Source organism: Myodes glareolus, chromosome 8, assembly GCF_982192425.1.
Source record: "Myodes glareolus chromosome 8, mMyoGla1.1, whole genome shotgun sequence".
In the NCBI taxonomy this organism is placed as follows: Eukaryota; Metazoa; Chordata; class Mammalia; order Rodentia; family Cricetidae; genus Myodes; species Myodes glareolus.
Window position 1 is genome coordinate 2,486,916 of NC_142033.1, and position 27,648 is coordinate 2,514,563.

Here is a 27,648-nt window from a genome sequence, read left to right on the forward strand (position 1 = left end):
AACTCTACAACGGTGCGTTTATTTCTTCTGAAATACACGAGAAAGCTACATTTCATGCATTCCCTTGGAAGTTCCTAGTAGGTTCAGGCGCCCAAACCAGATTCTAGCCAAGGACTAGAGAGGAAATTATGCGCATTACTGCAAGGCATGTCCAGTAAAATGACTGCAGTTCTCCAAGCTCTCACTTTCCTTCCTGGGGTGACCTGAGTCCAGAAGTCACCAGGAATGTGAATCCCAAGTCGCCACGTGGATGCTTGTGTCCTCTAGCCTAGACTTCACTGCCCAAACCGTGACACACTTTTTACAGGGGGGAATCTCTAAGGTTAGTGCTGAAGAAAAGAAACAATAATCTTGGACAAGTCAGGCAAAACGACTATTTTAAATGACTCCTTTCCTACGGAGGAAAATTTCTATGTGTAATAATGTTAATATTAACAATAAATAATATCCAGCCTACCCAGGCAAAATATTGCAATGCTGTTTCCAAGTTTCCCATGAAGCCAGGTCTCTGCTTTCTGCTCGAGTTGTCTTTATGAAGGTACAGGTTATGGAAGTTTCTAGGAGAATTCCAGCTCACAATTGGAAAGTTTAAACGAGGCTGAAGGAGGGACTGGATCTACAGTCTCCTAACAATGGATCCCCTGGAGCTGAAGACGGCTCAGCGGCTAAGAGCCCTTGCTGCTCTACCCAGAGGACCTGAGTTCAGTTCCAGCACCAGGATTAGGCTGCCGTACCCCGAGAGGCAGAGGGGAGTAGGGGTGAGCCTCGGACACAGGGAGAGGGCTCTGTGTTGTTTGTTGGTGCTGAGGAACCGTGGTCCGTGGATGAGGGGTGGAGCCACAGCGATGATTCAAAACTACATCCTCCTTCCTTCCACGGTGCTGATTGTGTGGTGGGCGAAGACCCACCGAGGGTGCCGGAACTACAGTGTCCTGGACACCATAGCGAAGAAGACAGCGTCTATAGAGTGGTGTGCTGTTCCGAGAGGAGGAAAATGCTCTCTGTCATGAACTGGTGGCTGCCAGCTAACCCTGTACTTCTGGGTTACAAACGTCAATTTCAGTCCAGCAGATGTTTGAGGCAACCATGCTGGGCTTAAATCCTGTCCGTCATCCAGAACCTACGTTCCTTTAATCCCAGCACTCAGGAGGCAGAGGCAGGCGGATATCTGTCAGTTCGAGGTCAGCTTGGTCTTCAAGAGTTAGTTCCAGGACAGCTAGGGCTGTTACACAGAGAAACTCTGTCTCAAAAAACAAACAAAAAATTTTTATTTACTATTTATACATAGATATTTGTTTGGACCATGTAGTGAGGAGTTGCGGGCAGGCCTGCTTTTCATCCTGCCCAGCTCCCGCATGGTTAGCTTAGCCCCAGAAATAACAACACACAAATTGTATTCATTTAACCACTGCCTGGCCCATTATCTCTACAGAGTTAGTTACTGGCTAACTCTCACATCTTGATTAACCCATTTCTAATAATCTGTATAGCACCACGAGGTGTGGCTTACCGGGAAAGATTCAGCATGTCTGACCTGGTGGCTGGCTCCATGGCATCTGCCTCATTGCCCTCTTCCCAGCATTCTATTCTGTTTACTCCGCCTACCTAATTTTCTGTCCTATCAAAGGGGCCAAGGCAGTCTCTTTATTGATCAATGAAAATAACAATAGACAGATAACCCTCCTTCATCATTTCCCCTTTTTCTGTTTAAACAAAAAGAAAGGCTTTCATTTTAACATAGTAAAATTACATATAACAAAACAGTTATCAAACAAGAATTACAGTCACAATATTTATAACTATATCTTTATCATAATAATGGAAAACTATAACTATGACTATCCATTCTTCAACTCCATCAAAGACTCCAGAAGGATATAATATTACCTAAGTAAACAAGAAGTAAGCAACTTCCAAAACTCTAGAAATGACAGAGACATCTCGCTGCCTGGACAGTCACCCAAAGTTCCTCTGTATCGTTGGGGCATCCATTTTCGGCCTTTAGGCCCATAATATCCAGCAGACATTTCCATGAAGCAGGAAATTTCAAAGGCAGTTCAGTCACTATCTGCTGTGTCCTGCAGAATGTCTCAAGACTCTTTCATGAATCAGGAACCCCGAAAGATCATCTCACCTTTAGGCAAGATTAGCAGTCCTCTCTCTGCGGGTTCTCTGTGTCCAATTTATATGACAGTCCAGGCAAGAGCAGTTTCTTGCCCAAATGGCTAACCAACTCCATAAGGAGCCTCTTCGATGCCCATCTTCCTCTTGAAGTAGATTGGTGCTGCCAGGAGCAGACGTGTCTCATTGTCATGAAAAGTCCTAAGTTATTAAAACATTCAATGCCATGTTCTGTAGTCTTTGAAAGATATGAATGTCTATCTGAAATATATCTATGCGTTTCTAGAAAATCAGACTAACATTACTACAAGCTTGACTATTATCAATGATTATCCATTAACAACCTATATTTTTAATTATACATTGCATTTTTATATGAACTACACAATCAAAATCAGAAATATATACACATATAACAAAATTGACCTTAAAATCCATACCAATGCAAATTATTCATATCTATATCATATCCCCCTTTAAATGTAAAAGAACATTTATAAGCAATATTTGGGAATATGGACGTAGTTATTTCTCTCCAAACTTCTTCCTGCTGTATAGGGGCGCAGTTAATCAGGTCTTTCATGAATGAAGAAATTTTTTGAGGGTGTTCACAGAAACCTTTCAGGAGGGCGTGGTCTATCATACCATATTGGGATAGAAGCAATCCACAGGGTCTCATCCTCTGTGAAAACAAAAGAAGAACCTCCTTTCCAAAGTATCATATCCTTAGATCCAAATTCAGAAGTCAAGGTATTTTCAACATACCTATCTTGGATTAGTTCAGCAGCATTTATAAACAAATATCTTTTAGCAGCTGTTGCTCCTTCCTCAGCATTCAAACAATTCCAAGAGAGCATAATAGCTTACAGTATCAAGATTCTCTGTGTATTTTCCATCTTTATGCAGCTTTATTTTTAACTTCTATTTTTTTTATTTTTACTTTTACTTTTTGACACAGGTTCTCTGTATATCTTTGTCCTGGAATAATTTTGTAGACCAGGCTGTCCTTGAACTCACAGAGATCTGCCTGTCTCTACTTCCCCAGTGCTGGGATTAAAGGCATGTGCTACCACACCTTGAACTCACAGAGATCTGTCTCTGCCTCCCAGGCATTGGGATTAAAGGTGTGTACTACCACACCTTAAGGTCACAGAGGTCAATCTACCTCTGCCCCTTGAAGTCACAGAGGTCAACATACCTCTGCCTCCCAGGCATTGGGATTAAAGGTGTGTACCACCACACCTAACTACTTCCTTTTTTTCTTTTTTCTTTTTAATGACTTTAACCTTTAGCCTGCATATATTTTTAACACATAGTAAACCATTTAGAGGTTTTCTTCGTCTTTGAACCTCTCTTTACTGTATCTCTCTCTCTTTTTCTTACCACGTGAGTCTAAAACCGTGGCTTTGACGGCTGGATCTAGGCCATTCCTTAGCTTTCCAGCCTCAAGGCAGGTACTGGCTGTAGCCACGTTTATCTCCACAACACCAAGGCCTTTCAAGGTCCTTGCCAGCAAGCAAACTGCAACAGTGTTAAGCAACATTCAAAACCTCTGTAGTCAGTAACGTTTGCTTGAAAGAGTCAGAGTTTGCCCTGGTAGGACGACCTAGAACGCCAGCATTTTAAAACAGCGTGGCTTTTTTCCTGCTACAGCTGAAAACCGAAAAGCATGCATTCAGCTTTTCACCAACACCGTTTAAGTGTTTCGTGGTAGGACCTCTTAATGAGCTGCAAGGTTTTGCAGCTAAAGCTGAGTCAGGAAGCCTCTCTTAGATGAGAGCATTTGCTTGCCTCTAGCAAGCAGAGCAGACCCGAGAAATTGCTGCTACCAACAAAACATGCTTTATTCTTTCCCAAGCTTTCTCAAGCTTTCTGCGGATTCAGTTATCCACGTCTGGGCACCAGGATCAAATCTGCTCCCATTCCCTTTTCTCCAATTCCTCATCTCCTACATCCCCCACTTTCTCCTCCCAACTTCATATACTCCCTATCTATCTACATACACACATACATACATACACTCACTGAGTACACTTGGTGCTGCCTGTGTGTGCATGGATGTAGGACCATGTACTGAAACATGGGTAGTATCATCTCAGGGCCCACATCCTGAAGAAAGCTGACTCCTTCCCCACAGCAGGTATCAAGTGTCAACTGTACCTGAACTAGGGATGGGACTTTGTGGGCTCCCCCACATTTTGTTTTTGAAGCAGGGTCTTGTTATGTATCCACACTGGCCTGGAACTCAAAAGGATCCTCCTGACACAGCCTCCTTGGGTTCTGAGGTTTATACAAATGTATCACCTGGCTAAAATAAATAAATTCAATTAATGAAAACAATAATTAATCACAGACCCACAGGGACAACATTTGGTGTGCCTCAGTGATGTGGAAGAAAAACTGCACTGACTTAGTCCTCTTCGTGAATGTGCACCTTTTCCATGGAAGTTTTCTTTGCTAAATAGTGCAGACAAAAAGTCAGCCTCTTAATGCCAGGGCCCACAGGGGGCAGATGGGTGCTGGGAACCGGGGGGGGGGGGGGAGGAGGATGAACTTGGACTTGGAGAAGAGGGGCTGTCCAGGGAAAGCACTGGCCTTCTGGGCAGAGCTGCCGAGGGAGGCACCGAAGGGAGCGGCCCCTAGACCTGAAGGAATAAGCCGTAACAGAGGCCTCCTGAAAAGACATCCAGTTTTAAAAATGGGAAAGAAGTGTCTCTATTTGACAGGAACTCGGAAGACATCAGCCCCTAGCAGCTTCACAGAAACCAGACCCATCCTGCCCTCCAGCCTGAGGCGGTACCCAACACACCCGGTTGTGGATGAGGGGAATTCCCCAGAAGGGCGACTTTTGGTCATTCTTGCTCAACCTATGAATTGCTGCAGAGTATTCCAGCTTACTCCCTCCTCCCGTACTCCTCACCTCCTTACAGACTGAAGCAAAAGGTGGAAATAAGCCAAATGCCCCCTTGTGCCTGGAACGGGTTTTCTGCCCCCTTCAGAGCAGGGTCAAGTGAACGGCACAAATGGGGGTTCTGAGATATGGGGAGAGGAAGGCAGGGAGAGGGTTGCCGCATTGCAAGACACAAAGCCGGGGAACAACCCTGTCTTTGCTTCGTTGACAAAGGAGAATGAGGGACCGGAGCCAGGCTGGCTTGAACTGACTGTAGAAAAGCCACTTTTGTAATTCACAGCCCTCGGGCGTGCAATGGAAACACTGGCAAAGCAGCTGAGCAGGCGCGCACTCTCCGCACTCTCCGGGAAGCAAGAATGTGCAGTGTGAGATGATGAGAGGCTCTGTGGTTGTGGACAGGTTGCCCAGAGCCTCAGGGACTTCCAGGATGTGGTAGGAGTAAGAAGAGAGCCCTCCAACCCTCTGGGTCCCAATGTCCTGGGTATACTTCTCAAGGATACCTGCATCTAGTTTCCTGGCAGTGGAGGCAGTGTGGGCTTCCGCAGCTTCCTGGACATGGTACCTCGGAAGACGTCCAGAAGACATCGAGGGCCTCCAGGATATGGCTGTTGGCGGAGGAGAGGTACAAAGGCTGAGTCAGTTGGTAGACAGGATTTCATGGGCGGTGCACTCACTTAATGTGTAAACACACATCGGTAAACAAAACCGCTTTATTAAGGGGATGTGATGCCAGGGACAGGCTAACAGGATCCAGATAAAGGTTGAAGCCACCACTGACCCCACACTGTGTCTCTGCTGTTCTGGGTCTCCCCTGACGCCAAACGAGAGCCAGAGCAAGAGACCGAGCACCCTTCTATCTTAGCAGCCCCCAGGAGTACCTCAGACCTGAGCGCCCCAAACACTACTGGCTGAATGAATTTACCTAACACCCGTCGCTTAGCACTGCCTTTAACTGGTACAGAATATTGAAGATCTGCTGTAAGAGCCTCAAAGAGAAGGTGGCATCTGTCTTGTTGGTTGATCATGGATTTCTTATCAGCATTAGTAAAGCACACCTTTTATATCCAAGTCATCAGAGAAAAGCCTTAGTAGCTCCCTGGCAGCGCCCTGCTGTGGTCGTGTGCTAAATTAGGTGGTGGGTACAGCTGTGCCCATATGGAGCAAGATCTCTGGGGCCCAGAATGGGGTCGGTGCTGGAAGAACGTGGGCAGGATATGGAGCAGAGGAAAATGGAGTTGGGTAACACAGTCAAAGACTGAGGGGAGCATGGTGGGTTTAGGGGCTTGGAGTGATCAGCCTGTTTGAGGTTCGGCAAGTACTCTGGAGAGAAAACTGGGGTACAGTTGTCTGTGGGGGCAGGACACCACGGTGCTTAGGAGGGTGCTGGCTTTCAGGGTCTTGAGGTTCATCCTAAGTCCTCTGTTATGAAGACCTTTCATCGGGGTTCCCAGTATGCTTTAGCTGATTTTCTCTTCTCACTCACTGACTCCCTATGGCAGGGCACTGTCAAGAGCAGGAGCAACTCCTCTGAGGTACTAAAATGCTGGCACTGGGAAAACCTGTGCTCTACCCTAGCAAGAAATACGAGAATTACTCATCTTTTACGCAAAATGCAAGTTTCAGGTCTCTTAGGCAAGAAGCAGGGGATGAAGCAAAGAGGCTTCACCTTTGCTGGGAGATCACCAGGTTCTCTTTGGAATGATAGAATCTAGGACCTGCTGGAAGGCAAGAATGTTTGCTCTTGCCACCTCTGTTCCTCCTTTTACGGATCACCTAATCAATGCTATGGGCAAGGAAGCAATCAAAGATGTGCAAACCAGAAGGGAAGCAGTAAAACTCTATTTCCATACCATGGTTTTATCTGCAGAAAAGCCTAAGGAATCCACAAATGTTTACCAGAGCCAGTAAGCAAGACTAGAAGGCCACAGGATACTCCATCAATAAACAATGGCACACACCTTTAGTCCCAGCACTGCGGAGGCAGAGGCTGGTGGATCTCTGTGAGTTCAAGGCTAGCCTGGGCTACATAGCAAGTTCCAGGCCATCTAGAGCTATATAAGAGAAAGACCCTGTCTCAATAAAACTATAATGATAATAATAATAAACAGGAAAATAAAATCAAAAAGGAAGTTTCATTCACACTAGCATAAAAAGAATAAAATAGGACCAGTATTTATTTACTTAGCCTGTATGGACATATATCACATGCACATAGTGTCTGCAGAGGTCAGAAGAGAGCATCAGATCTTCTAAAACTGCAGTTTCAGATGGTTGGGAGCCACAATGTGGATGCTGAGAACGAAATTGAAAACTTCAAAACGCTGCTGAGAAAGAAAGAAAGAAAGAAAGAAAGAAAGAAAGAAAGAAAGAAAGAAAGAAAGAAAGAAAGAAAGAAATCACAGGTCTGAAGAAATGGAATGAGCCACTGAATTCACAGATTACAGGATGCAAAAGTGTTAAGGTAGCAATTGTTGCCAGGCCTAGTGGAGCAGGCACGTGATTCCAGTCTGAGGCAAGAGGACTGTAACTCAAGTCCAGGCCGGCACCGAGTCTCAGGAAGAGATGAAGACACAGCTCAGGGCTAGCACCTGCCTGGCTCTAGCTTCAGTCCCCGTGATGGGGAGAACAGAGCCCGCGTGCTGCCCTAGTTAATTTGTAACAAAACAACCCCCAGAAAGCCTTTGCTTGTGTTTGTTTTGAAAAGATTGTCCTTCATGTGGAAGTGGGAAGGACCTAAAGGAAAGAATTATGATTAGAAGTGCGGAAGACTTTTAATAAAGTTGCAGCAATCAGGGCGGAATGGTGCTGACCTAATGACGGAAACACAGACCAACGAGACAAGCAGACTTCAAGCGCACTCCCGGCCAACCGGCTTGACAGCAACGCTAAGGCAAATCTGTTTAGTTCATTTTAGAATATAGTCTTATTGTTAGAAGATCGTCTTTTCAGTAAAGGATGCTGGGGTACCTGGATGCCAATACAAAAAATATATAAATAAGTAATGCTTTTCATCTCACACAGGCCCAATACAAAAATTAAGAATGAATCATGGATTCAAATGTATGAGCTAAAACCATAAAAATCTAGAAGAAAACACAGAAGAACATGTTTGTGAATCTTTGCCTAAAGATTTCTTAAACATGAGACCCAAAACCACGGTTTTTTAAAATGGAGAATATTGGTAAATTCAACATCATCAAAATTAAAAGCTTTGCTTTTTAGAGAAAAAATAAGCCAAAAGCTGGGAAAATATTTGAAGATCATATATTTGTAAGAGATGTATGACCGGAACATATGAAGAATTCTAACATAAAAAACAAAACCATAACATTTTCGGGAAAATGGATGTAACTAGAGATCATTATGTCCAACAAAAAAATGAGACTCAGAAAAACAAATACTGGATGTTTTCTCTCGAGAGGAGAAACTAGATTTTAAATTATATATGTGTGTGTGTGTGCGCGCGTGTATATAAAGGAAGTCTAACAATTCAACTGGAGTTGATAGAAACAAAAATGACCAGGATTTAAATGGCTATTGCAGCAAAGCAGAGCTGAAAAGATGACCGGCGTCATTCTTTACCAAGGAAATGCAAATTAATGCTTCCACCATCCACCACTAGAGTTCCAACAGCCAAAGACTGATGTTTTCAAGTTTGGCCAAAAGTCTGAAGAAACCGGAACCATAAGATGGTGCATTTAATCTAGGTAATAGTTTGGCGGCTTCTTAAGATGTTAAACATATTTGCCATATGACCCAGAAATTCCACTCCTCAGTATCTACATAGGTATATGAAGTCCTATAATTACAGACTTAACATGCAAAAGCTCATAGCCACACTACAATACTTCACACTGTAAATTATTTAGTGGACGTGTCAACCTGTATACACAGGAACAGGCCATACCACTGACACGCGCAACAACACACGTGAACATCACGGCACCAGGTCAAGGTTTGATTGCATTGATTTGCCACCTCTGGACATGGCAGAGGTGTGGAAAAGGAAAAGCTCAGGAGAGCAAGGGCATCAACAGTGACTGACTGCAGGACCGTGTTCTAAACTTGGATATCACTATTACATGGACTGTACAACTGTATAAATTCACTGAAGCTCAAGTGTATCCTTATAATCGGTGAACTTGATGCATAAATTATGCTTCTGTAGAGGTACTGAAACAAAGCAGAAGAATCCTAGAGACCTTTGGGAGACAATGGTTGGTGTGTGTGTACGCTTGCGCGTGCACGCATGTATACACATGTACACATGTGCTTGCTCACAGGAGAGAAAGCACCTATGGGAGATGGGTTTGAACCTGAGTGCAGTGGGAAAGCATAGACACTTTGCTGGGCCTGAATCTGGCTCTACCATATGCTAACTATGTGAGCTGCCTTTTGTGTGTACCCTAGAGTCGTATGCATTGATGGTCACATGTGTGAAGCACCAAGCCCAGAGCCTGACACCATACAAGGTGTTTGCTGAGGGAAAAGCCTGAACTGATTTCTTCTTAAAAAAAAATAAAAACAAAAAACCTCAAGGCTTTGTTCAAACTGCAGACTTGTGGGCCCTCCAGGTATATTTAGGAGATTCCAGGACACTCACTGGCCTGACTTAGCAGCTTATTAATGGCCAAGGCTGACACTACTGTTCACAGACCACCAGGATGGCTGCGTGTGAGTATGCCGCCGCTCCTAACCTTGTCTGGGTTCCCGAGACAGACCCTTGCTTCACAGTGGGGTTAGCAGGAGTCACAAGTGTCCTGTGTAGTGGGGTGATAATGGCACAGAGCACAGGGTGGGGGCTGGGGACCAGCACAAAAGGGACACAGTCTGCTCACTGTGTGTGAGTCTGTGTGCTGGAGCCTAGCAGGAGGCCATGGAAATTTTCACAAACTAAAACTGTCATTTGGAGCAGAGCTGGAACGCTGTGAACACAGGATGTGCTGAAAATGGCGTGGGCAGCGTATGGCTGCTACCTGAGGCGTTGGCAGGCTTCACCCCTGCCGGCTGATTGCAGGAGGATGTTGGGTCATCAGGAAATAGGGATTTGAAATAATCCCACAGGAAGGTGTGAACAACAGAAGTAACTGGGGGACAGGGGCGCCCAGCATGCATTCAAAGATGGCATTGTGGTAGATCCTTCCACTAACACGTCCTGGAGTGGGGGGAGCTTTGGGCAGGCAACTCATTCCTGGCTCAGGATACTGGCAGTGAGCCTTCCGTGCAATTGCTTGTAGAGGACACTTGCTATTTATTTTGGATTCCCAGTATACACTTCTACTTTTTCCTGTAACCTCACTTGAATTGTTTGGGGGCAGTTTCCTCTTGCCCATGTGCACACTGTCTTAGTCAATACAGGAATACTGCCCTCCTCTGGCCAATTAAGGCTGAATCACGGGCAAGAACTAAGATACCCTTGTGGGAGACCTAACGCTGGACCCCGCTGTCCTCCGGTTTCTTGGCTGTTCTCATAGCCCATAACCTCTGGACACGAGTCTGTGAAGCTGTTCAGCTAAAGGGGATTGTGGTCCATTCTGTTCCACAGAACAGACATGGGATGAAGCTGTGACCTTTCCACGGCCATGTAAGGGGAGAGAGCCCACCTCTAGCTACCCGCCATTGAGCTTCAGATTCCGAGTCATGGACTCCTTCCGACTGTCAGTTTCTCCTGTGAAATGGAAAGACTACCGCTTTCCAGCACTGTTGAGATGAAATGTACTTATGCATCATGTATGTGCTGTGGGCCCAGTGGTCTGGAAACCCGTGAGGAACCAAGAGACGCGACAAGATGGACATAGTCTTCGTGGATCATGTGCTCTCAGAATTGAGGAGAGACATGGTGACAAGGTTGGTAATGTCAAGAGAGAGCTCAAGGCACGGAGGCGGTCGTTAAGAACAGGACCCAAGGGCTGGAGAGAGGGGCCCCAAGGCCATTTTCACCCCTTTATTCTGTCTTCCGGGTATTCCTTTCCTCGTCGTGATGTTCTGAATCTCGTAAGCATGTTTTTTTCCTCATCGACCTCTCACACCCACATATGTGAAGGAGAGCACTCCACAGAGGCCCTGATCTCACCCAGAGGCAGATGAGCAGCCACCCTATTGTAGCTGAATCCTAGATTCAAACCCACTCCTTTTAACAGGTGAGTCAGTTGGTGGGGGAGGGTGGTCCTTCATCTGAGCTGAGGGAGAAGCCAAGGTTCACAGACGGGAAAGGGTACAGGAGGGCACTAACACCTTTAGAACCGACTGCTTCTTGTTAACATGGTCCAGATGGAGTCTTTCCTTCAGTTGGCGTTGACAAAACCGTAGTTAGAGTCAGACCAGGGGGCTGCCAGAGCCAGGACGCCGGCAGCAAGCCTTCCTTCTGGGATACCGACTGACATTCTGTTGAGAGCGTTGGCTGTCTCCAGCAGACTTCACCTGGGAAAGTGAGTTTATGCCAAAGGAGGTATTGGTGGCTGTACATCTTTCTACCCACCTCCTCCCCTGCCTCCTGCTGAGGAAACAGTGAGCTCAGCTGAAAGTGTGTGCTGTGAAGCATCTCCCTCTGTCAAAGAGCTGTAAGAAGGGACACCAACTCTGGCACTCAGGCCTGACCTCTCAGGTTCCCCACCATGGCCAAAGCTCTTCTAACGAACTTATCCCTGATCATCTGTCTCGGTGTCCTCTTTAGCCCTGCATCCAATACCTTTCAAAAACAAGGTGAGGTACCACCTTGATCCACTAAACCAGCAGTTCTCAGCCTGTGAGTCTTGACCCCTTTGGGGGGGTCAAATGACCCTTTCACAGGGGTCACATATCAGATAATCCTGCAATTAGATATTTACATTATGATTTATAACAGTAACAAAATTATAGTTATGAAGTAGCAATGAAAATAATTCTGTGGTTGAGGGTCAGCACACCACGCGGAACTTACTGAAGGGTAAGTTAGGAGGGCTGAGAGCCGCTGCCCTAGGTGTTTCTCTAGCACCGCATCTCAAACACCAGAAAACGCTCTTAGATGACCCAGAAAACCCATTGTTTACAGGCGAGATCATCATGTCTCACTGGAGTGGAGGCTCCTATCCATGTCCTGGATGTGTGATCGTGGGACAGCTTTGGACCTCTGCCAGCCATTGGAGAGGCCAGGCTATCCCTCTCCTGTGATGGGGTCCTGAGGGGTGCGCCCTGGTAAACACCCAGAACCACAAGAACCAGAGGAGGCTGAAACTCTGTTGTAAGAAGTAGGGAAAGACAAAAGCATAATAAGAGGCAAGTACTCTAAGATTCTGGCAGAGCTGGAACATGACGCACAATGTCAGATGATCACACAAGGCCACTACGGACTGCCTACTGAGTACGGTCCAGCCAACGTCCCTGAAAATAGGTTCCTGTTCCCGTCCACATTATCTCCAAAGCTGGGGTACCTTATCCCCAGACACTCGTGTGTATTGGTAGCAACAGAATCTGCTAGGCACAAAGGTTTGAAACGCTACCGTCACTTTGTGTTCCCATCTTTCCCTAGTCCACATCTAGGTCATCACAAGGTCCTATCAGTTTGGTCCTTAAGTTCTACACTGCCTTATCCAGAAACATCAGAATCGCCATCCTAACCAAATAGCTCTTGCTTCGTTTCCCTGCTCAGAGTTCCTGGGGTATTGCAGAACACACCATCTGTGGAACTGAAACCAAACTCTTTAGTTTAACATCTATGGCCCTTTTATAATTAGAATCAACTCTTATTTCCTCCCTCCAGTCTGGGTACTCCCCCACAGGGACGCATCAACCCTGTTTGTTTGTTTGGTTGTTTGTTTGGTTGGTTGGTTGTATTTTAACACACTGCTGACCCTCTCAGGGATTACTAATTATCCTAACAGTAAACCATCAGCCCTGGCGCACATCTTTCAAAATGACCAGTGCAGAGCCCATGCCTTCAAACTGGGGAGGGGTCTCAAGGTCAGGCCACTAGCCACTTCCTCTAATCACCCCAGGGTCAGTCACCAGATATCTAGTGTTAGTGAATCCCAGGCCTTTGAGCTGGCTGCAATTATTCAGCCTTGCTAGTCTTGCACCCATTCCTTCTTCCCTGCCCATCCTTTCTCATGCGCATCTCTTCTACCATAATGCATCAAAGGTTTAAGGTCCTGGAAGAAAACTGGATATTTGGAAGGTTGCATGAAGCAGCTCCAAAGCAAAGCAAGTATTACTCCAACAAATAGTCACTGAATGCCAGCTCTAGAAAAACTACGCTAGATACTAGGTGGGCAAAGGGAGAAATTTGAGATCTGAGAATGAACGCTACCTGACAATTATTTAAGGATGATGGGCACATAAACATTGCTGCTGCTTTGAGGCAAGATAAAGAAAGCTATGTTCCTCAAGGGCACAAAGTACTGAGGCTTTCTGGCATACAAAAATTAAGCTGGGAATGGTGTCGCATGCCTGGAACCTCAGTGAGAAAAAAAGGCTGGGAAAATAGCTCAGTCAATAGCACAGAGACACGGATTGATTCCCCGGAACCCACAGAAAAGCTGAGTGTAACCAGTTGTGGGAGAGCAGACCTTTAGCCCCAGCATTCGGGAGACGGAAACACACACACCTTTGTGAGCTTGAGGTCGGCCGGTCTACATAGGGACGTCTAGCCCAGCCAGTGCTACACAGTAAAACCCTGTTCTCCTTCCCACTAATCAGTAAATACATTTCAATTTGCCAGGTGTGGTGGGTGGTGCATGCTGTTACTCCCAGCACTTGGAGGCAGGTGGGCTTCAGTGTTTGAGACCAGTCGGGTCTACAGAGTGATTTCTGGGACAGCCAACACTCCACAGTGAGACATTGTCTCAAAAATAACAAATAGATAAGTAAATAAAGTGGTGGGTGCCTTGTAATCTCAGCAGTGGGGAGCAGAGACCATCAGATCCTTTGGCAATCATCCTAGCCTACTCAGCCAGCTCCAGACCAATGAAAGACCATGCCTCAAAGAGAGAGAGAGAGAGAGAGAGAGAGAGAGAGAGAGAGAGAGAGAGAGTCCCCTGAGACCTGAAATTGTCCTGGCTTCTCATTACACATATACACATGTATATACAAAGAAAGAAAGGGGAAAAGGAAATTCTCTAAAGTTTATACCCAGAGAAAACTGAAAAGCGTAAGGTCATATTTTCTCCTTATTCCCACCCCATCGTATGCTGGAATATATATATTCTTGCACAAGGAAAGGGACACAGTGTTCTCATGTTCACCGACTGCATGCATCCCAGCTGCCAGTTCTAACACCTGCCATCCCTTAAATGTGCAATGAAGCATCAGGCTTGAGGACTCACACAGAATTGCTAAGCCCCTACTTGGACCGACTGTATAAATAGTCTCTGGGGAGAGAAAAGAAATCACCAGGGGAGCCTTACGTCACCACATATATTCTTATGAATATTACAGATGTCCGTTCGGCAAAAGTTTCTGAAAGTCTGTGTGCACAGGGAGAAAGTACTCCAGATTTCTCAATGGCAGGGTTAAGGCTGGAGTTCTTGGCTGATAACATCGCTATACAAGGAGAGTTGGCTGCAACATTTCATAACTCCAGAGTGCAGGCCGAGGCCATGCTCTTACAACATAGTTGGACTCACCGCGTATTGTGGTGGCGAGAGAGTGGGAGGAAATTTAAACATTCTCAGCTTTGTTTGGATTCTCAAAACAATTCCTCCTTATCAAGAGCACCAAGGTGTATCTCATGACTTGTCAAGGGCAAAAGGCAGGTTAGGAATCGTTGTGGAGGTAGGGAAATGCACTGTTTTCTCCCCTTGATACGCGGAGGATCGGATATAGGTCAGGGCAAAGATGCCCAGAAAGGGGAGGCTGAAAAGGAAATCAGGAAGAAGGTAGATGGGAGAGGAAAGAGCTCTCTCTTGGGTGTCCTAGCATGGACACAGTACAAGTTAACTAGGCTCTCCGATCACAGGCAGAAGGGTGAGGGGAAAACGAGCCCACCAAGCTTCAGGAGCCGCTTCCTTCTAGTTGGGAAGGTGGGGCAGGAAAGTTTCAGCATTTGTGTTCATGCCCAAGAACTTATACAACACACAGCTCTGTCTCTAGAAGTCAGCTTTCTTATAGTCTGGCCTCCACCACTGGGTCAGAGAGCTTAGAGCCCTCTGTTTAGAGATGGAGAGTAGGCACGCACTCAGGAACACTAAATAAGCCCTTAATCCTGAAGCTACTGTGAACACTGGAGTTGGGGTGGACTGTTGTGAAATATTTGTTTAACTATACAAAGATGTGCATTTGTTTAACTGTGGAAAGATGTGTTGCTGTTTTCCTTTGTCTGCCTAAGGCATCTGATTGGTCTAATAAAAAGCTGAACGGAAGACATGATTCTGGGACCTCTGAGGGAATAGTCCTAAGTCAGGAGCTCTGCCAGAGCCAGCCCGAAAGACCCATAGTAATGCAGAGCGAATCATGGGAGTGCTGAGTGACCTCCAGGAACATGGAGTGACCAATGGGGTGACTAGAACTGTGGCCCTGACTGCACCACGAGGAGCAACCATCTGAGCCTTGGATCCACTGGCACCTGGAAGATTCATCACCAGAGTCACAGACAGCCCCAACTACACCAATCAGAGGAAAAGATGGGTAGACAAGGTAAGAACACACTCAACACCACAAAGAGCAATATGACACCGGTAAAAACTAGTGACCCTACAACAGCAAGACTTGTACAACCAAATATTGATGAAGCAGAAGAAAATGACCTAAAAAATAACTTTAGTAGAATGTTTGAGGTCCTTAAAGAGGAAATGAAAAATTCCCTCAAAGAAATGAAGGAAAAGACAAACAAAGAAATTGGAAGAAATCAGCAAATCCCTTAAAGAAAACCAATAAAAAGCAATGAAACATATGAAAGAAACTATTCAAGACTTGAGAACTGAAATAGAGACAATAAAGAAAACACAAGCCAAGGGAATTATAGAAAGAGAAATCATGAGAAAACAATCAGGAACCACAAATGCAAGCATAAACAGCAGAATACAAGAGATGGAAGAGAGAATCTCAAGCGCTGAAGATACAATAGAGGAAACAGACTCATCAGTTAAAGAAAACATTAAATCTAATAAAAGCTTAACATAAAATATCCAGGAAGTATGGGGTGCCATGAAAACAGCAAACCTAAGAATAATAGGTATAGAAGGAGAGAAAGTCCAACTCAAAAGCACAGAAAATATATTTAACGAAATCATAGAAGAAAACTTCACAACCTAAAGAAAGATATGCATATGAGGATACAAGAAGCTTACAAAACACCAAATAGACTGGATCAAATAAAAGTACTCTCATCGCATAATAATCGAAACACTAAACATACAGAATAAAAAAATATTATTAAGAGTTGCAAAGGAAAAAGGCCAAGTAACATATAAAGGGAAATCTATCAGAATTACACCTGACTTCTCAATGGAAACAGTGAAAGCCAGAAGGTCCTGGTCAAGCGTTATGCAGAGACCATGGATACCAGCCCAGACTACTACACCCAGCAAAACTTTCAATCACCATAGACGGACAAAACAAGACATTCCATGACAGAACCAGGTTAATTCAATATACCTAGCCACAAATCCAGGCCTACACAAAGTTCTAGAAGGAAAACTCCAACCCAAGGAAGTTGGTTACATCCACAAAAACACAGACAATAGATGATCTCACAGCAGCAATTCCCAAAGAAGGGAAAAACACACAAAATAACATCACCAACAATGAAAACTAAATTAACAGGAGATAGCAATCACTGGTATATAATATAAGTAGACTCAATTCACCTATAAAGAGACAGAGGCTAACAGATAAGATATGAAAACAGAATCCATCTTTCTGCTGCATACAAGAAACACACCTCAACCTCAAAGACAGACATCACCTCAGAGTAAAGGATTGGGAAAAAAATTTTCCAATCAAATGGACCTAAGTAACAAGCTGGTGTAGTTATCCTAATATCTAACAAAATAGACTTCAAACTAAAGTTAATCAAAAGAGACAAAGAAGGATATTTCATATTAGGCACAGGAAAAGCCCATCAAGAGAAATCTCAATACTGAACATCTATGCCCCAAATACAAGGGTACCCTCATCTGTAAAAGAAACACTTCTAAGGCTTAAATCATACTTTAAACCCCACACACTAATAGTGGGGGACTTCAACACTCTCACCACTGGACAGGTCTTGTCAGCTAAAAAAATAATAAGAGAAATAAGGGAACTAACAGATATTATGACTCAATGACTCAAATGGACTTAGCAGACATCTATAGAACATTCAATCTAAACATGAAAGCATATGCCTTCTTCTCAGCACCTCAGGGAACCTCAAAAATTGACCACATACTCGGTAACAAAACAAACCTCAACAGATAGAAAAATATAGGAATAACCTCATGTATCTTATCAGATCACCATAGCTTAAAATTAGAATTCAACAGCAACACTAACTCCAGAAAGCCCACAAACACCTGGAAATTAAACAATGCTCACCTGAGGCATCAATGGGTCAAGGAAGAAATAAAGGAAGAAATTAAAGACTTCCTAAAATTCAATGAAAATGACCACACAACAGTGAAAGCAGTGTTAAGAGGAAAGTTCATAGCACTACACGCCTACATAAAGAAGCTGGAAAAAATCCCACACTACTGAATTAACAGAACATTTGAAAAATTTAGAACAAAAAGAAGCAAACTCACCTAAGAGAACTAGACATCAGGAAAGAGCTGAAATCAACAAAATAGAAACAAAAAAGATACAAAGAATCAATGATACAAAGAGTTCGCTCTTTGAGAAAATCAACAAAATAGACAAATCTTTATCCAAACTAACTAAAAGGCAGAGAAAAAATATCCATATTAACAAAATCAGAAATGAAAAGGGATACATAACAACAGACAAGGAGGAAATCCAAAGAATCATTAAGTCTTATTTCAAAACCTGTACTCCACAAAATTGGAAAACTTAAACGAAATGGACAACTTTCTGGATAAATACCACTTACCAAAATTAAATCAAGACTAGATAAGCAAATTAAATAGACAATAACTGCTAAAGAAATAGAAACAGTCATCAAAAGTCTCCCAACCAAAAATAAAACAAAACATAAACAAACAAATAAACAAAACCCCAGGACCAGATGGTTTCAGCTCAGAGTTCTATAAGATTTTCAAAGAAGAACAAATACCAAAACTCCTCAAATTATTCCACACAATAAAAACAGAAGAAACATTGCCAAGCTCTTTTATGAGACTACAATTACCCTGATACCCAAATCACATAAAGACATTACTAAGAAAGAGAATTACAGATCAATCTCACTCATGAACATTGATGGAAAAATACTCGATAAAATACTGGCAAATCAAATCCAAGAACACATCAGATAAATCATCCACCATAATCAAGTCGACTTCATCCTAGAGATGCAGGGATGGTTCAACATATGAAAATCTGTCAATATAATCCACCATATAAACAAACTGAAAAATAAAAACCACATGATCATCTCATTAGATGCTGAAGAAGCCTTCGACAAAATACAACATCCCTTCGTGATAAAGGTCTTGGAGAGAGCAGGACTACAAGGAACATACCTAAACATAATGAAGGCAATGTACAGCAAGCCAACAGCCAACATCAAACTAAATGGAGAGAAATTCACAGCGATTTCACTGAAATAAGGAACAAGAAAAGGTTGTCCACTCTCTCCATATCTATTTAATATAGTTCTTGAGGTCCTAGCTAGAGTAATCAAAAAAAAAAAGATCAACAAAAGATCAAGGGGATACAAATTGGAAAAGAAGAAGTCAAACTCTCACTACTTGCTGATGATATGATAGTTTACATAAGAGACCCCAAAATTCTACCAAGGAACTTCTACAACTCATAAACACTTTCAGTAATGTAGCAGAATACAAGATTAACTAAAAAAAAAAAATCAGTAGCCCTCCTTTACACAGATGATAAATGGGCTGAGAAAGAAATCAGAGAAACATCACCCTTCACAATAGCTACAAATAGCATAAAATATCTCAGAGTAACTCTAACCAAACAAGTGGAAGACTTGTGTAACAAGAACTTTAAATCTTTGAAGAAAGAAATTGAAGAAGACACCAGAAAGTGGAAAGACCTCCCATGATCTTAGGTAGATAAAATTAACATAGTAAAAATGGCAATCTTACCAAAAGCAATCTACAGATTCAATGCAATGCCCATCAAAATCCCAGCAAAATTCTTCACAGACCTTGAAAGAACAGTACCCAGCTTCATATGGAAAAGCAAAAAAATCCCAGGATAGCCAAAACAATCCTATACAATAAAAGAACTTCTGAAGGCATCACAATCCCTGACTTCAAACTCTACTACAGAGCTACAGTACTGAAAACAGCCTGGTATTGGCATAAAAACAGACAGGAGAACCAATGGAACTGAATCGAAGACCTGAATGTTAATACACACAACTATGAACACCTGATTTTTGACAAAGAAGTAAAAAATATAAAATGGAATAAAGAAAGCAAGTTTAACAAATGGTGCTGGCAAAACTGGATATCAACATGTAGAAGAATGAAAATAGACCCATATCTATCACCATGCACAAAACTCAAATCCAAATGGATCAAAGACCTCAACATAAAGCCAGCAACACTGAACCTCATAGAAGAGAAAGTGGGAAGTACACTTGAACGCATTGGCATGGGACATTACTTCCTAAATATAACCCCAGCAGCACGGACACTGAGAGAAACAATTAATAAATGGGACCTCCTGAAACTGAAAAGCTTCTGCAAAGCAAAGGACACAGTCAACAAGACAAAATGACAGCCTACAGAATGAGAAAAGATCTTTACCAACCCCACATCAGACAGAGGTCTGATCTCCAAAATATACAAAGAACTCAAGAAACTGGTCAACAAAAGAGCAAATAATCCAATTTAAAAAATGGAGTACAGATCTAAATAGAGAACTCTCAACAGAGGAATCTAAAATGGCTGAAAGACACTAAAGGAAATGTTCAACATCCTTAGTCATCAGAGAAATGCAAATTAAAACAACTCTGAGATTCCATCTTACACCTGTAAGAATGACCGAGATCAAAAACACTAATGACAACTTACGCTGGAGAGGATGTGGGTTAAAGGGAACATTCCTCCATTGCTGGTGGGAGTGCAAGCTGGTCAGCCCCTTTGGATATCAGTATGGCAATTTTTCAGAAAATTAGGAAACAACCTTCCTCAAGACATAATAATACCACTTTTGGGTATATATCCAAAGGATGTTCAATCGTACCACAAGGACATGTACTCAACTATGTTCATAGAAGCTTTGTTTGTCACAGCCAGAACCTGGAAACAACCTAAATGCCCCTCAATGAAAGAATGGATAAGGCAAATGTGGTACATTTGCACAATGGAGTACTGCACAGCAGAAAAAGATGACATCTTAAAATTTGCAGGCAAATGGATGGATCTGTAAAACATCATATTGAGTGAGGTAACCCAGACCCCAGAAAGACAATTATCACATGTACTCACTCATAAGTGGTTTTTAAGCATAAAGCAAAGAAAACCAGCCAACAATTCACAATCCCAGAGAATTTACACAACAATGATGACACTAAGAGAGACTTACATGGATCTAATCTACATGGGAAGTAGAAAAAGACAAGATCTCCTGAGTAAATTGGGAGCATGGGGACCATGGGAGAGGTTTGAAGGGGAGGAGAGAGGAAGGGAGGGGAGCAGAGAAAAATACATAGCTCAAGAAAATCAAAATTTTAAAAATCTGAATGGCTAATAGCAAGGGAGGAGATATAGGTGGGACTTGCTGGCAGGGAAAGGAAGGAGGAGAAAGCATTTAGGCTCAGGGGATTAACAAAGGGAGCCACCAGAGGCTAGCCAGCCAGATACAGAGAAAGCAGGAATGTAGAACATACAAAATGAAATAAAGGTAAAAAAGTCCCGAGGTAAAAATGTAGATGAATAGAAACAGATTAAAGTATGTTATAAGAGCTAGTGGGACAAGGGCCAAACATTCACAACTAATAATAAGTCTTTGTCTTTATTTGGGAGCTGGTTGGCAGTATGAAGAAAATGCCAGGCAGGGCTTGCTTGGCCAGGTTCTTACCATCACTAAGAAGAGGGCATCAAATATACTTCATATATTCGTCTCTCAATGGACTGTATTAGATGGAAGAGCTATCGGGATATATTATTTTGTTTTGTTTTGTTTTGAGACAGGGTTTCTCTGTGTAGCTTTGCAGCCTGTCCTGAAATTAGTTCTTGTAGACCAGGCTGGCCTCGAATTCACAGAGATCCGCTTGCCTCTGCCTCCCAAGTGCTGGGATTAAAGGCATACAGAATCATTACCCAGCCTAAGATGTAACTTTGGAAAAGTTTCTCATGGTCAAGTCTGGTTCTTTCTCACTGTTGTGTGCAATCTTGGTTCTCGTAGCTGTCTAGATCAACATGGGTTCTCCATCACCCACAAACATCTATGACCTCCTTAAATTCATGCTTTGCAAGCCATATATAACTTCTTACTAAATCTGTAATGAATCCTTTATTTAGTCACTGAAAACAAAAGCCAGCACAAAATCTATTTAGACAACCTCTATTGTATCTTGCTTGAGAGGCCATAGATGCTGTGGTCACCAAGAAAGGCTGCTGCCAGGTTTCTAGGCCTTTTTGCCTCTGCTTCACTGACCTCAAAGAACAAATCACAAAAACATACCTCACTGCAGCCATGCCATGAGCCGATGCAGATAGAACTTACGTGTGCTCATTTGTCAAGTATTTATTAAGGCCTGATTATTCCAAGCATCAGAAATACAAAGGTACACGAATACGATGATAATCCTTGTTATTGGGACCACAGTCTTAGTGATAGACAGGAGGTCCTGCCAGTGTCCAACAGGAAGGGCTGGAGGCTGCCCTGTACTGTGGGAACAAAGCCATTACTTCCAATGCAGGTTCTGTTTACTGTGCCAAGGAAGAGCTGTTAAATAACTAAACCAAGATGTTTGAGAAGGCAACATTTGAGCAGAGTACTGAATGACCAGCATTGTGCTCACAAGTAGGACAGGACTGGAGGACTGGACAGGAAAGGGTGTGAGGTCAAGAGAGTCTCCTTATCAGTGATGCCTGAAGGATGAAGTCGGGCACAGAGCCTGCACCTGCACTGAGCCAGGTGCAGGAGGCAGGGGACTGGGGAAGTACTTTAGGCCAAAGGCATATGCAAAAGTCCACAGAAGGAGGAGACGTGAGAAGTTGAGCATAGAAGTAGTTAAACTATCACCAGGTGTTTGCCTGAAAACTTAAGTGTTTGTGAGTGTTCACGTTTTGTGTTTATGTCTTCCGAGTCTGACTGATATACCCCTCCTAATGCTCTGGACAGCTTGCAGAGCATGCCACCTGGTGGACAGAGACGACGTCACAGCGCTTAGCTCCAGAGTCCCAGCATCCAGGATATTATTCAGTGAGCTAAGCAGTCAGATGGAGCTGGTTGTGGTGGCCCACACCTACAACCTCAGCACCAGAGAGGAAGGGGATGAGGAGTTCAAGGCCAGCCTTGGTTACCCGGGCTTCTGTCTAAACTTAAAACAAACAATAATGTGGATGGAGAGTGGATCAGCACCCACATGGTAGCTCAAGCATCCTTAACTCCAGTGCCAGGAGTTGGACAGCCTCTTCTGACCTGTGTGAACCAGACACATGTGTGCTATACATACATACAGACAAAATGTTCATATTCATAAAATTTAAAAATCTAAAACTAAAATACCTTGATGTTCTTTATTCCTGTTATCGTGGTTGTTAAAGATTTATGTTTAATTATGTATGTGGGTGTGTGCATGTGAATTTGGGTGCACATGGAGGTGCCCAACATGGGTGTTCAGAACTGAACTTGGGTCCTCTGCAAAATCAGTAATTGCTCTTAACTACTGAGCCATCCCTCCAGCTCCTCAGATGTATTTTTAAGAAAAAAAAAGTTAAGGAAAATGCTCTCCTGTATGAAAGAAAACATGAAAGAGAGGGGAGAAAAGGACAGGCCCCCACTACAGCTGTGCTAATGCTGTACACAGGGATCACCTGAACTCCTCCAAACTTTGCACATGAACCCCACTTTATAGTGGAGACGGCTTTCAGGCCTGGTGAACTCATTTACTTCACACTCCTCCTGTCAGGGTTTCTTTATCAATCAATAAAGGGTAAACAAGGAGGCATTAAAACATTTCCCGGTTTGTGCTGTTTATGCTTTTAAATGTAAATATGAAATTGGAATGCTCAAGGCCCCGTTCAGTGCCCAGAAGAACCTCAGGGACACACTTCCATCTGTCAATCCCCCACACAGATGGTGCAGACACCCATAGTGCAAGGGACATACTTTTCAAAGTCAAGAAGTTGGTGTGCATTTCTAACAACATTTTATTACTCCCAGTTGAGGAGGGCAGCTTTATAAATGCAATTTAGATGCAGAAATGTTGGGTTTCTCAGAACTAGTTTTTGGAATTGACATAATCCTTTTAGAGTTGAAACTATCTTAGGAAAAGTCTAGAATAAGCAAAAGTATGAATAATCCTGAAAAGTATGACAAGTAAGAATAATCCTGAAGTATAATTTATATAGCACAGCACAATCAAGTGTGAACATTATGCTTTCCCATGGTATTTTACACACTTGAATTTTTTATTGTTATAGCATTCAACACAGGAGCAAGAGTTAAAAATGGAGAATTATGAAGCTTTTGCTGACTGGTCTAACACGAGGCTGTGAAGAGTTACTGAAGATATAATGTCCACCAGCTGTTTCTCCTCCGCTGGGGTCAATGTTCTGGGAACAAAGTACCAGCAACTTGGAGAGAAGAGGAATTAGTATTGAGATGGATGGACCGTGGGGGAGCTGGGAAGTCACAGGACAGCTAGTTCAGCACAAGCAAAAGTATCACCCTTGGCTGTCTAAGAATTAAAGGGCTATCTTTAGACAGGAGCTGCCAACACCCTCCTGGGTCTGCTCGCGTCTCTCTAGTGGTGAGGAGCGTGAAGGAATGTTAAATGTGGTCTCTACCTCCAGGAGGCTTATACCTCTCTATAGGTCTTCAAGGAAATCTCTATTTGGGCTGAGTGGCCCCGGTAGGCTTTATATAGAGAAAGGTGGGGCTGCTAATGACTGATCCGAGCAATGCATTTGGGACACATGGACTGAAGGGAAGACATTCCAGGTAATGGCAGCTACAAACCCCAAAGTCCCCTTTGGTTTATTCTGAACTGAAGCTACACTTTTACAAGGAAGGGAAGACTACCGGAAAGACACGCAGGAGCAAGCTGTTTCATTTCTCTCTCCCTCTAGCTTTCTCGTCTAGTGTAATTATATGCTGGTTTCCAGACAAGCTACAGAGGGAATGCACACTAAGATAAACACATCAATCAAACAACAGGCAGGCGACTGAACATGCCCGTGACACCAGCACTTGGAAGAGCAAGGGCATCCTGGGTTACACAGGAAACTAAAGGCCAACCTGGGTTACACGAGAGAGACCTTGCTTCCAAAAACAAACAGACCAAACCAAACCAGACAACAAGCATGTATGGTCTTGTTGAGAGGTTTCTGAGACAGAGAAGGTTAGAGTCATATACTTAGGAATATATGCAGACAGGTAATTTAAAAAAGAGGCATGAGGGGCTGGAGAGATGGCTCCGTGGTTAAGAGCATTGCCTGCTCTTCCAAAGGTCCTGAGTTCAATTCCCAGCAACCACATGGTGGCTCACAACCATCTGCAATGAGGTCTGGTGCCCTCTTCTAGCCTGCAGACATACACACAGACAGAATGTTGTATACATAATAAATAAATAAATAAATAAATAAATAAATATTTTTTTAAAAAGAGGCATGAATCTGAAGGAGAGCAAGGGAGTGTATATGGGAGGGCTTGGAGAGAGGAAAAGAGGTAGCAATACAACTGTATTATAATCTCAAAAAAAGAAATCATTTTTAAAAAATAAAAAGAGGCTTTTAGTCTGGAATTATTGCCAAGAAAGCAAATTAATTAACGAGTGGATTATTTGAAACAATATTTGTCAAGCACTTGGCTTCTCAGTGTTGGGACGATGAAGGGACACTTCTCAAAAGACACACAGAAGGGTGTAGAATCCAGGATGCTTCTAACATAAACTGATTATGATTCCTTTCTATAAATAAGCATTGGATATGAATGTTTACGGGATTTTAAAGTACGTCAAGACGAGAGGCGCTGAGGGCTGGTGAAGTGACTCAGGGGTTAAACCACTTGCTTCCAAAGTGACTCAGGGGTTAAACCACTTGCTTCCAAGCCTGGGATTCTGTCCCGGCCCAACTACTGAAAACTATTCTCATGAGCCAGTTAAATGAATAAACACAATAATTATTTTTAAAGATATGCATCAGAAAGACTGTTCAGTGATTAAGAGTGGGTACTGCCTGAATTCAGTTCCCGGCACCCTTGTCGGGAGGGCTTATAACTGCCTGTCATTCCAGTTACAGGGGTTCCAATGACCTTGGCAGGCACTCAACTCACACACATACAAGACACACATAGAGGTTGGTTGTGATGGCACATACCTTTAATTCCAGCACTGGGGAGGCAAAGGCACAGGAAATTTCTGTGAGTTCTAGGCTAGTCTGGTCTACAGAGAAACCCTGTCTCAGAAAAAGCAGATATACACTTTTAAAAATAACACACACACACACACACACACACCAGGCATCTATTTCACCACCGTAGGGAAAAGTGTATGTTAAGGAAACCTTGGGGAGACTTTCAGAAAACCTACTCACATACCTCCATAGGCAGTATGACTAGTTTTGTTTTTAATCAGAGCATTTGAGTAGAGGAGGATAGGAAACAGCAAAAACCACGAGAAACAGAGAAACTGCTCTTCACTAAGAAGCATTACTCAGGGTGTCTAGAGACACGTGGTGGCAGCTGGGCTCCCTAGACTCTGCCCCTGTTCATGGAGACTGAGCTAAACACTGTGAGGCTACGGAGCCACACGACCACTTCCAATTCACTTTTGTGGGCTTCTCCCGGTTGGAAGTGATGTCTACGGCCTATGAACCGTCTGCGGCAACGCTACAGAAGGAATCTACATGTAGGGCAAATACATAATTAAATACACGTGAAAGCACACGACGGTGAATTCAAAGCGGAGAGGGAGCATGTGCGCCCCTTCTGGTGAGAAGTAAACCATATGACAGTTCTAACGTGCTCCTCACCCGCAGCAGACCGCATCTGGCTTTTACTCTTCTGGTTTGAGGATGCTCCGTCTTTCTGGTCCCCTGATAGAGGCACTCACATGATGGGGGAGGTTGTTCGTTTTCAATCTTCTCTCATGTGCTGGGATTAAATGAGCCTGGGTCCTCTGTAAGAACGAGAAATGCTCTTAACCACTGCACCATCTCTCCAGCTGTTTTTTTAAGCCCTGCTTTGGTAGAGTCCGAGGTAGAATTTGCTCAGTGTGTCACCATCAAAAGGATATTCTGCTCACAGGATATGCTTTAAAAAACTGAAAGCCATTCACGCGTCTCCCAGTCATGTTCTGGCCTTACAAAGGGTTAGGAAAACACGCTTCGAGGTTTGAATGTTACTCTCCTTCTGCGTCCTTTTCCATCAAGCGCCGGTTTCTAAAGCACTAAAAGAATAAGTTCAAGGACAATTTTATCTTTTTAGTTCATTTTCTTCCACTGAGAACATAAGCAGGCCACGCCAAGCTAATGCTCCCACCTCAGGGTTCAAAGCTCCCTTCCCACCTTCACTTTCACCGTCCTCACCCAATTGGCAGCTGCTCGGAAGGCCACACCTTCTCACTGGCCATCCAGAACACCGTTGGAGGCGGAAGCCTTACCTTATCGGTGACTGGTTATTCTGAGGAAAACCTCGTGTGAAATGTGGGACATCAGCTACTTCTGATTGCTCATCTGGAACTTTCAAAGACAGACAGCAGTTCAGACACACACTGACAAAAATAGGGAACAACCACATCAATTTTCAGAAGATGGGAAAGAATTCTGAAGTAAGACTTGACAGAACTGTCTGCAGATAGTGCTCTTTAGAGACCCCGGATGACACGCACAGACGTGGGCAGAAACAACACATCTGCAGAGCTGGCAGGCGGGACTGCTCGCCAAAAAGAGATAAATAACTTTACAATGACGTGCTGGGCCGCAATTACATAAACAGAAGAAAGTACTAGGACCTAAGCCTACAAGTTTTGTGGGTTTCAAGGCCTTACGCAATCAATAGTCTGACATCTGTCACGCAAATTTGTTTCTACGATGCTGATGCCAGAAACCAAGGGATCAACATTACTTGATGACTTTTGTTCAGATTCTGAAACAAACACAGTTGGGTTCTTTAGAATAACAATCCTTGAGCCACTTTTTATTTCTCTTTTCTTAATTTGGGCCATTAAGAAAAACACAATCATCTCCTTATTAGGCAAAGTTTCATTAGGAAGGCTTGGGGTACGGCCTGTTTCAAAAACCAGCACTTGTAGCTTATGTTAATAGTTCTAAATGTCTAAAGGCCTATTAAAGGAAAACAACCTCAACAACCTGAAGTTCAAGCAGCAAGAATTTTTAAAA

At 43.5% G+C, this 27,648-nt stretch overlaps 1 long non-coding RNA gene across 2 annotated transcripts; it reads right to left on the minus strand.

The window, feature by feature from the left end:
• LOC125408651 (uncharacterized) lies at nucleotides 1-27,279 on the minus strand. Of its 2 annotated transcripts, XR_007234524.3 has the most exons (4): nucleotides 26,910-27,278; nucleotides 26,281-26,696; nucleotides 5,533-5,637; nucleotides 1-4,429 (listed from the first exon to the last, which is right to left on the minus strand). It is a non-coding gene; the product is annotated as an uncharacterized LOC125408651 (long non-coding RNA). The 2 variants fall into 2 exon arrangements; XR_015738513.1 differs by having other exon boundaries at nucleotides 1-5,637; nucleotides 26,910-27,279.
• Between the last annotated feature and the right edge of the window lie 369 nt (nucleotides 27,280-27,648).